Source organism: Anthonomus grandis, chromosome 22 (assembly GCF_022605725.1).
Source record: "Anthonomus grandis grandis chromosome 22, icAntGran1.3, whole genome shotgun sequence".
Taxonomy (NCBI): Eukaryota; Metazoa; Arthropoda; class Insecta; order Coleoptera; family Curculionidae; genus Anthonomus; species Anthonomus grandis.
This window is the reverse complement of record NC_065567.1, coordinates 40,263,500-40,273,331: the sequence shown is the minus strand read 5'-3', so window position 1 is coordinate 40,273,331 and position 9,832 is coordinate 40,263,500. Positions and strand designations below refer to the sequence as shown.

General features: G+C 32.2%; 1 long non-coding RNA gene across 1 annotated transcript; it reads right to left on the bottom strand.

Annotated features, from left to right (window-relative positions):
- Nucleotides 1-6,231: 6,231 nt before the first annotated feature.
- Nucleotides 6,232-9,198, bottom strand: LOC126749095 (uncharacterized). The gene is made up of 3 exons (XR_007664875.1): nt 9,084-9,198; nt 8,319-8,434; nt 6,232-6,678 (listed from the first exon to the last, which is right to left on the bottom strand). It is a non-coding gene; the product is annotated as an uncharacterized LOC126749095 (long non-coding RNA).
- Nucleotides 9,199-9,832: the final 634 nt, after the last annotated feature.

Here is a 9,832-nt window from a genome sequence, read left to right as displayed (position 1 = left end):
AAGTTTCACTGCGACCTAAAAGATCTATTGTGTGCCCCTTTCTAATTACTGCTTGATGTTATTCTCAAGTCAAATTACTTCGTACAATCCTATGGCTTTAATAAAGGCTAGTAGTTGTGACGGTTCCAGTAATGAGATATTTCCTTCTGGAATTTCATAATTACCGAGGTGGCACGACTTTCGGCAACTGTTTCGCATGTAGTTACTAGGTGTTCTGGGGTCTCTTCCTCTTCCCCACAGAATCTGCATTCACCTGTCTGTTCTAGTTTTAGTTTCCTGCGGTGTTCTCGAAAACTAAAACTAGAACAGACAGGTGAATGCAGATTCTGTGGGGAAGAGGAAGAGACCCCAGAACACCTAGTAACTACATGCCAAACAGTTGCCGAAAGTCGTGCCATGCACCTCGGTAATTATGAAATTCCAGAAGGAAATATCTCATTACTGGAACCGTATAGTATTTGTCATGGCCTGTAGCCAGAGGTTACAGGCCATGACAAATGAATTGGACAGTTTCAGTGAAAATTGTGCATGGGACCATAGTAGATTTACCTGAGGGCCATACACCGGTAAAATGTATATGGGTTTTTAAAACCAAATTAAATAATGACAATTGTATTACCTATATAGCCAGGTTAGTCGCCAAGGGTTTGAGTCAAAGGCAGGGTATAGATTTCGATGAAACCTTCTCTCCAGTGGTAAAGTATTCAACATTAAGGTTGTTGTTAGCACTGTCTGTGCAATTTAATTATGATATAATCCATTTAGATGTTGTCACAGCTTTTTTTAAAGGCAAACATGAGGTTTTCGTGGAAATACCAGTCTTTTGACAGTAAAATATCTAGAAACCAGAGTGTCTTGAAATTAAACCGTGCCATTTATGACTTGAAACAGTCTGCACGAGTATGGTACAACGAAGTTGAAACTGTTTTGATAGGTCAAAATTATGAGAAATGTAACTATGAATCATGCTTATTTATAAAACGTGCAGGTAGTTTTATTACAATTATTACAATATACGTCGATGATTTTTTTCTATTCTTTAATTTTAATTTAATTTAAGAGGAAATAGATTCTGTTAAGGGGCATTTATCTAAAAAATTCAAAATTAATGATTTAGATAAGCAGTGTTTAGGCATTAGGGTTAGGGTAAATGAAAACAAAAGTGAAATTTTGCTAGATTAAGGTATATTAACCAGGTTCTAGAAAGGTTTAACATGGGCGATTGTAAGCCAATAAGCACACCCATAGAAAAGGGTTTTTGTTTATAAGTAAGATTCTATGTTTTATGTGCATCTTGTATTGGGGGGGTATTTCATGGTAGTGTACTAGGCAAAAAATAGTGGCATTGAGCAGCACTGAAGCTGAATATATGGCTATTACAGAAGCTTGTAAGGAAGCTATATATTTTAGGAATTTGTTATCAGAAGTTTTTGATAAGTTTTTGCGTGTAAGTGTGCACAATGATAACCAAAATGCACAGAAATTAGCTGTTAACTCTATATATCATAAGCGCTCTAAATATATAGATGTTTGCTATCACTTTGTCCGAGAGGTAATTGCCAATGGATTTATAGAATTAAAGTATTTGTCTACGGATGAGATGTTGGCGGATGTTCTAACAAAAAGCATTATGTTTTGTAATTTACAACGGAAATAGGCTTAGGTTTTTGATTAATATGATTTAGATAAATGAAAGTGTTGATACTAGGTATCTAAACATCGTATTGCCTATACTACACTCTAGATTCTTTGTCAGACTGTCAATATCAATAATCGAGTAGTCGTTTGATGATGCTTAACTGAACCGCGTGTGTTTGATTTGTTTATCCCTTAATTACTAGATTTCCACTAATATAACTAAAATATTTTTTGATGTGATTCCTTTTAGAACAAGGACATCGTCTATTAATATTCAGTCACTCAGAGTTATATTGTTACATATTCAGGTACTATTGTAATATACCTACAAAATTTTGGTCTAATATAACATTACTGTCTCATAACCATTATCTTCAATATAAGTTTCTAGAGCGCAGCTGCTGAAATTCGGTCCTCGAGGGGCTCGTTTCTGTCTATGTTATAATACATCGGACAAAAGGTTTAATATCCCAAATCAACATAACATTAAATTACCTTTTTATCTGTGCTACCCGGGATGATACATAGAATTTTTGAACATTTTATTACCATGGTACCAGATATTCAATCTAAAATAGTGTCTAAATGTATGTTTAAACAGTTTCTTAGATTGTAGTTATGGATTTTATTAACATAATTTATTTCTATGGTAAATTTATATTTGGGATTAATTATTTTATATTTTATGAGTTTATATTATTCTAATTTTAATAAATACATCTTTAAGTGAATAAATAAAGATTAATCCACTGATTTTATTAATGTCAAATAATCAAAATTAATTAATTTAAAAAAATATTTTTCTTAGCAGACTTTCTACACATATCAAAAAAAGACATTAAATGAAAGAATAACTACCAAGTGATTAATAATGAAGGACATTTAAAAAAGTAAAATGTCAAAAATTCAAATTAAAATTTTGAAAAAGTTAATAGAAAAAAATATCCCTGGTAATAAAGTCTATGATTACCTGTGTTCTTAAAAAAAGCTCGACATCTGTTTGGCGTCCTCCTAGTTAAATTGTCAATGTTCTTTTGCTCAATTTGTAGTCATTTCTCTTACATACAGTTCACCACCTTTTCCCTGATCTGGAACACTATTCCTTGATTTAAGACACGTCATTTTAACATATCCCAAGAGTACTAGCTAGAATTTAAGTCAGGAAATTGCGCAGGCCATGACAATACTTAAACATTGTGGTCCTCCAAAAAGTTTGCAATTTCGATATTCTTCGGTTTGTCTTAATTTCCACGGGGTAGTACAAGAACTCGAACTGGATCTCGATTGTTTTTATATAATCCATTCCTTATTGTTTGAGTAGTCACACTAACGCTATGAAGATTTTGAAACTCACTTTCTAGCTTGTTAGCAGTAATATTGGAATTTGCCTAATGCCTATTGCCGTAATACGTAAAGTCAAATAAACTTATCATGTATTGGTTCTGTTACAGCCTAATGGCTGGTATGTTTTTCTCTTATATCACGAGTCTCAAATCTGTTACAATCTTCTTATGCGACGTCGCGGACGTTTATACCACTCTGTATCATACCAACATCTCGTAACTGTGTTTCACGATTAAGATGTTGTGCCCCTGCATATAGACTATGTTGCAAGCACAATTAAAATAAATCCTCACTGCACTGGCAGCAAAAATTGTATCGAATACATTTCTCAGTTTACCAAATAAGCCTTGAAGATTTTATACTAATTAATTAATATCAATAAGAATACCTTAATCTGATGAATGTGAAAAGGTATGTTCAAAGGAATGTTCAACAAATATTCTTCTTAAGGATTCTTAAAATTGTTTTGCCCTTTTAAACACCTTAAAGTTTTATTTCGTAAAGCCGTGATTTATATATTTAGGTTCAGGTTTATCAACTTGTCAAATTATGATCGCAATTACTAAATTTGTGTTTTTATTTTTATTTATCATCCATGTTTTTTTATGCCCAGTCAAATCCTGAAAATAACTTTAATCGACACTTCAGATTTTACTGAGCTGCCTGAAAGAATATTGTGTCCAAATATTTTGAAACATCCTACCGATTGCTCCAATCAAATATACATCAACAGATATAGATCTTAAGAATTTTATTCTTTTTACTCCAGGTTTTACTGAACTCCACTTTTTTCTTCATATAGTATATCATCCCTCAAATTATTTCTAACTCCTGGTGAAATGTCTAGTTGTTCGATCAGAACCTCCTATAGCAAAGTGAGATATATTATATACATTTCGCATATACATTTTTTAGGTAAATCTATATTTTATTTAAGAATATTCTAAACTTTTGACCATGAATCCCAAAGGCATTTTCAGAGACTCCACGAACTCTGGGAAGACGATTATTAAAAATTTGTTTATCTTGTGACAATCCGCGCCCTAAGTAAGATCTTATTAAATAGCTTTTACAAGGGAACGCTTCGTCTCCCACTATTACATGTGGTAAAGGTTCGCCATTTGCAATAATTGGTCGATATGTAGGAATTCCAAGTGTTCCATTCTTAAGACTTTTTCCTGCATTCGAATTATTAAAATTCCACCATCGCTATTTTTACCGTATGCTCCAGCATCCACATCCTCAGCCAATAACACAACTAAAAATGATTTTTTATTTTTAAAATACAAGGATCCACTTCTGGGCGGTGCTTGTATAGTGACAGGCCTACCATTTATCGTAGCCGTACTTTCAAGTCCAAGTACTTTCCAGTTTTTTTTGCACAATACTGAAATAATTCTGTTGTGGGTTCCCAGGCAGCACATGCCCTGCTTATACACATACATACACTGCCTGCATATGCCCAGAATACTTAATTAGTATATTCATATATGCCAGGAACATCTCATATCACAATTGGCATATTCACGGGATATCGCAGGTCACCATAAAATATATCCCAGAAATATCTTTTTGTTTTCTATATCTAATATATGCTAATATATTGGGAATATATTTAATCCATATCCCTACAATATTTTTTCGTCTTTAAAAATATATCCTAGGTATATTTCATTATTTATACAGGGTGTTACTTTAAAAACTATCAATGTGCTCTTCTTTTTGTTTATGCAATCCATTAAATCCTTCACAAATTCATTAGCATCTTTTGACTTTTGCTTGGTAACTAACCATGGTAAATAACTACCCTAATACATTTTTATAATTGGTATCCCTAAGATAATTATTAACATAGAGTGTTGGAAAAAAATACTTTATCAAAAATACGCCATCCATTCCCATTCTTATAACCCATCCCTATTAGCAGTGTGGAACCGTCAGCGGCGGCGCGGCGCCGAGAGTTGTCGAGTGAGTGTCAGTCATTGCGGTCGGTGTTTCCCTGATGTATTGGTTTTGTTGACCGATCCGCGTTTTATCTAATTGATTATGTAATTGGTTATTTGGTCCACTTTTATTGGTTATTAAAAGTTATACGCAGTTAAGGATATTTTATAATTTATTGGTGGTTTAATTTGCCTTTACTAGGAACTAAAAAATAAAGTAATCAGGAATCTCCTCTAGATAGAGTAAACCTAATAAAAAAATTAAAAATTGTTTCATATAAATAAAATTGTTCAAGACTTCTGTGCTCAAATGGCAATAAACTCGAGCATCTTTATTTTTTATCACTAAGTAATAGGGTATCATATTCTAATAGTAACAATTGTTTGGTATGTTTTATATTTGCCGATAAAAGACTTTTTCATTGTTATAAACAACAAAATGGTTAATAAAATGAGGTAGGTTAATAAAAAAAGATTAGGTACTTATACAACTTACCAACATGTTTTTAGATTATGAAGAACCAAACCGCCTTCAATAGATTTTGTCCATATTTCACTCACAATCTCCTAAGTATCGGGCATTTTTATTGCTTCAAAATTAAATTAAGCACGTTTTTAACAACACAAAGACCGAGTTATAGAGAGTGAGAGACAATGAACGAACGATAGTACGGAATCGCTACAGCGACATTTTATAGCATTTGTTTAGACAATTTAAAGCTTGATAAAATATAATATGGTTATTTGTTTTTTTTTAAAGAAATAAACGAATTTGAGTTGAAATTACTAATGAGTAGTATATTGGAGCAAAAGATAACAAGTATAGATATAGATATAACAATATACCTAAACAATAATAATTTTTAAAATAGTATATTAACTGAATAAACGAAATAGATATTAAATATAGGTACTACCCTTCACAAAAGAAATTTTAAATATGAAATATGTACTTTATTAAGAAAAAGTTTTATTTATTTTAAAACTTATGCCACTAAAATTTCTGACAGATAATGAAAAGTGAATGTTCTCTGCATATCTGTTAAATATTTGCCGGGAATATTGGTTTTGCATATACGATATTTTGCATCATCAACAGAATGCAAGGATTTTTAGTCATCTCCAGCAGAATCCAACAGCGAGTTTAAAAAGCTTTGATGCAAGTTACAGTTCTTAAGATGTTTCAAAAGAAATGAAAATAAGCGGTTTAAATCAAGATTTTTGCACACGTTACATCCAGATGATAATCAGAGAATAAATGAGTATTATTTAACCATGCACGCTAAATTTTACGAATACCACAGTCTATTTGGCAAAATTTTATTTACTGATAAAGGGATATTTTCTACCAAGAGAATACTATTAAACTAATTAATTATTCTATTAATTATTAGTATTCTAACTATAAATTATTTAGAATACTAATTAACGATGCGAGTTTTCTTGAAAAATGATTCTTGGGATGCTGCTCATGATTTGCCGTTACTTATAGAAACAATTTGTACATTCAGCTAGATGGCGCTCCCATCCCTAATGGTACATCTGTAAGAATGTGGGATATTCCAGGCATATTGCAATATATTTCGTCAAATGAGATATAGGTGGCATATTCCACGGATATTGGTTGCCTTATGGGTTGTAGCATAACGATGTTTCTTAGAATCTCCCAAATAAGATTGACTTGTGTATAGTGGAGTGTCCTATTCTGAAGTTAAAAGACAGTGTCTGGTAGTCTGTGCCTTTTGCCAAAAACCTGGAAAACAACACCATACTTAATAATGTATTCAATATAAAAATATATTTTCTTAATATTCCGCGGTATACATATAGTTAAATATTATTACATTAATTTTTTAGCCGAGGTTTGTAAGCAGAGATAGAAGACTTTAAGAGACGCTTTTCAGACAGCAAAAAATAAGCAAACAAAAAATGGACAAGCTGTGAAACAAGAAGCGTTTCTGCAGCCTCATCTTAAAGGAGGAGAGTACGTTATTATTTTCATATTCATGAATTTCTAGCGATTATTTATTTTAGAACACATTCAAATGTTGGCCAAATACCGCAACGATAAGGTGGATACTCAAGTGAAAAATAGTACACAAAGCCAAAGAGAAGACATGTTGTGTGAAGATTATGATGCCGAAAATAATTTAGATCTTCGGTCTTTCATTTCACTGCCAAGCACACTATCTTATTCTTCAAGCGCAAATACTCAACCAAGACCATCATCCCGTGTTACAAGTGTCCAGCGTTTTAAGAAGTTCAAACCTACAGTCACAAATGCTTAGTCAATACCGGAAATTTTGAAAGAATATGTTGATGATAAAAGTAGCTGCTTAAAAAGGTAAATCAGGGATCCAGTTAAATCAATAGTAAATGGAAATAGCACACCAACAGATTTTTTGTTAATATGGGCAAAACTACGGTTACATTTCCCGTATTACCCAAGCAGCACGAATGTGCTTGAAATTATCATATAGCACGGTATTATACCATTATAAAAAATCTTTATCTTTTTTTTTTAACTTGCTCTTATAATCATTTATAAATCGTGTATAAATTAAAAAAGGGCCCACGATAAAATATTTTTATTTCATGAAACTCGTTTAATAGTTTTATATAAGATTATGAAATCGATTCCAGTATAAAGCATTTACAAAATTATTTTATTAATGTTAGATTATTGTTTTATTAGTAGCTTATAAGACTATGTAAATACCATTATAGAATAATATAAATATTTCAATCAACACAATTTGTATTCGACTGAGATTATTTTATCACACTCATAGAGATTAATAAAATTAACAACGTTTATAAGCTCTATGAAATAAAAGATAAATGGCGAAATTGAAAACAACACCATGCCTCTGATGGCGGCTTAGTTGATTAGCTGTAATGATTATTATAATATAGGAAAATATTATTTTAGGGTTCTCCGGGCGAATATTTTCTTGCGGAACGAATTTTACTGGTATTTTAGGTGCATATTCGCATCTCATTTTTGATGCGCCTTCGGAATATTAAAGATTTTGGATAAATAAAAAGAATTTCCTAAAACTAAGATTAAATAATCGCTGTTCATAAGTTGGCAATAGATGCGACGCCGACGTTGCGCAATCGATATTGGTTGGGATATTGATTTTGATAGTGGCTGATTAACTTTTGGTCTTTTAGTTTTATTGCCTTTTGTTCTTGTGTTCAGAATGATTTTTTCTTTCCGTGTTTAGTATACTTTATTTTAAGTTCAGAGTGTAACGTGTTATTGTTATCGACAAAATGCCAAAGCAGTTAAATAGTCGGTGACAGGAGAAAGAACGGGATAATAAAGGCTCATTGCTTTCACTGAACGCTGTTAGAGAAGCAAGTTACTATTTATAAATAATAACTTACCGAGAGGGAGGAAATTAATGGATCGACAAGATGTTCTTCCTCTTATAAATCATATTGGATGTAATGATTAGGCCTCTAGCAGTTCCGAGACAGAATCAGATCAGTGGTAATAGCTACTAAATAAAAAATATAATTTTCGTATTATTATATATTATTTTAATATATTTTATATTTGTTAAATAGTTTTTTTGTTTCTTTGCCCAAAAACGTGGAAAAAAACTTAAAATTTAGGCAAAATTACTAAGCATTTAATCTTTAAATTAAGGTGGGTGTTAATATTTATTAGACTTTAATAATTTAAAACTTAACAATATTTTATAAATAAAGTGTTTTACCTGATTATCAGGTAGTAGGTGAGATCAGGTGAATTTAGACTAATAGAACAGATAATCACAAATTCAAATCAAACAAAATTATAACCTACTAATAATTATTGAAACTTATAATTTCCTATTATCATCAAATTTAGATACCTAAATTTATTACAATCCGGCAACCGCGCTCTTAAGTAAGCAGCGAGACGGACGATGACGTGCAACGCTTTTTGTTTTGTATGAAGTATATAAAACTTTCTTATAAAATAATGTATGGTTGGATATAAGACAGAATTATTTTAATTAAAGCTGTTAAGTAATATTTTATTGTTCAATACGCTTTTAATATAACAAATATAAAATAATTTTGTTTTATAGTAGACTTTGCGTGCTGCTTGGGTAATGCAAGTTAACTAAATCTTTCGACTCATTAAATTAATCATTTGGTTACCTTAGAAAAAGTTCATGGCATATAGCGGCGAGGAACGTAAAATCACTTGATGAAGATTGGAGACATCTTGACTATTAGATCAACACTGTGTGCCGCGATACGCCGCGTATGCTGTTTCGTGCTGCTTAGGTGGGAATAGATACCTCAAAACACTGCTTTGTGCTGCTCTGCTCCGCGCCGCTTGATGCTGCTTAGATGGGAATTGGCCTTTAGACTGGTTTGATGAAAACGATGCAAATATTCAACATATAATGGACACAAAGTAGCGAACTAACAATGCTTGACAAAAAAACTCAATGTTGTGTGGCAAAGGCACAGGAATTTTAAGACGTGACTGAAATCAACAACTCTAGAGATTTTTTTCCGCGACTAAAGCTGTGTACGGCCCTTCGACACAAAATCTTAATATGCTAATATCTTAGAAAAAAAAACCCTGCTTTTGAACGACAACACATCTATCAAACAATGCTAGAAGGAGCACTGCAAAGCAATTGAATGAAGTGGCTGACGACATATCCACTAGAATAGCACAAGAACTGACTTCAGCTTAGTGAATTGCCACTGATCTATGAGATGCCAATATTGTAAGTAATTAAAAAAAAGGTACAAAACACAATTTACCAACGACTGTGGTATATCATTGCTCTACGTCGTAAGGTCCTGGCCAGAGTATTAGTAAATCGCCTATTGCAACTAGCAATACAACCAGAAGAGCGGCGGCTGAAAACACAGTCTATATGAACGCCAGG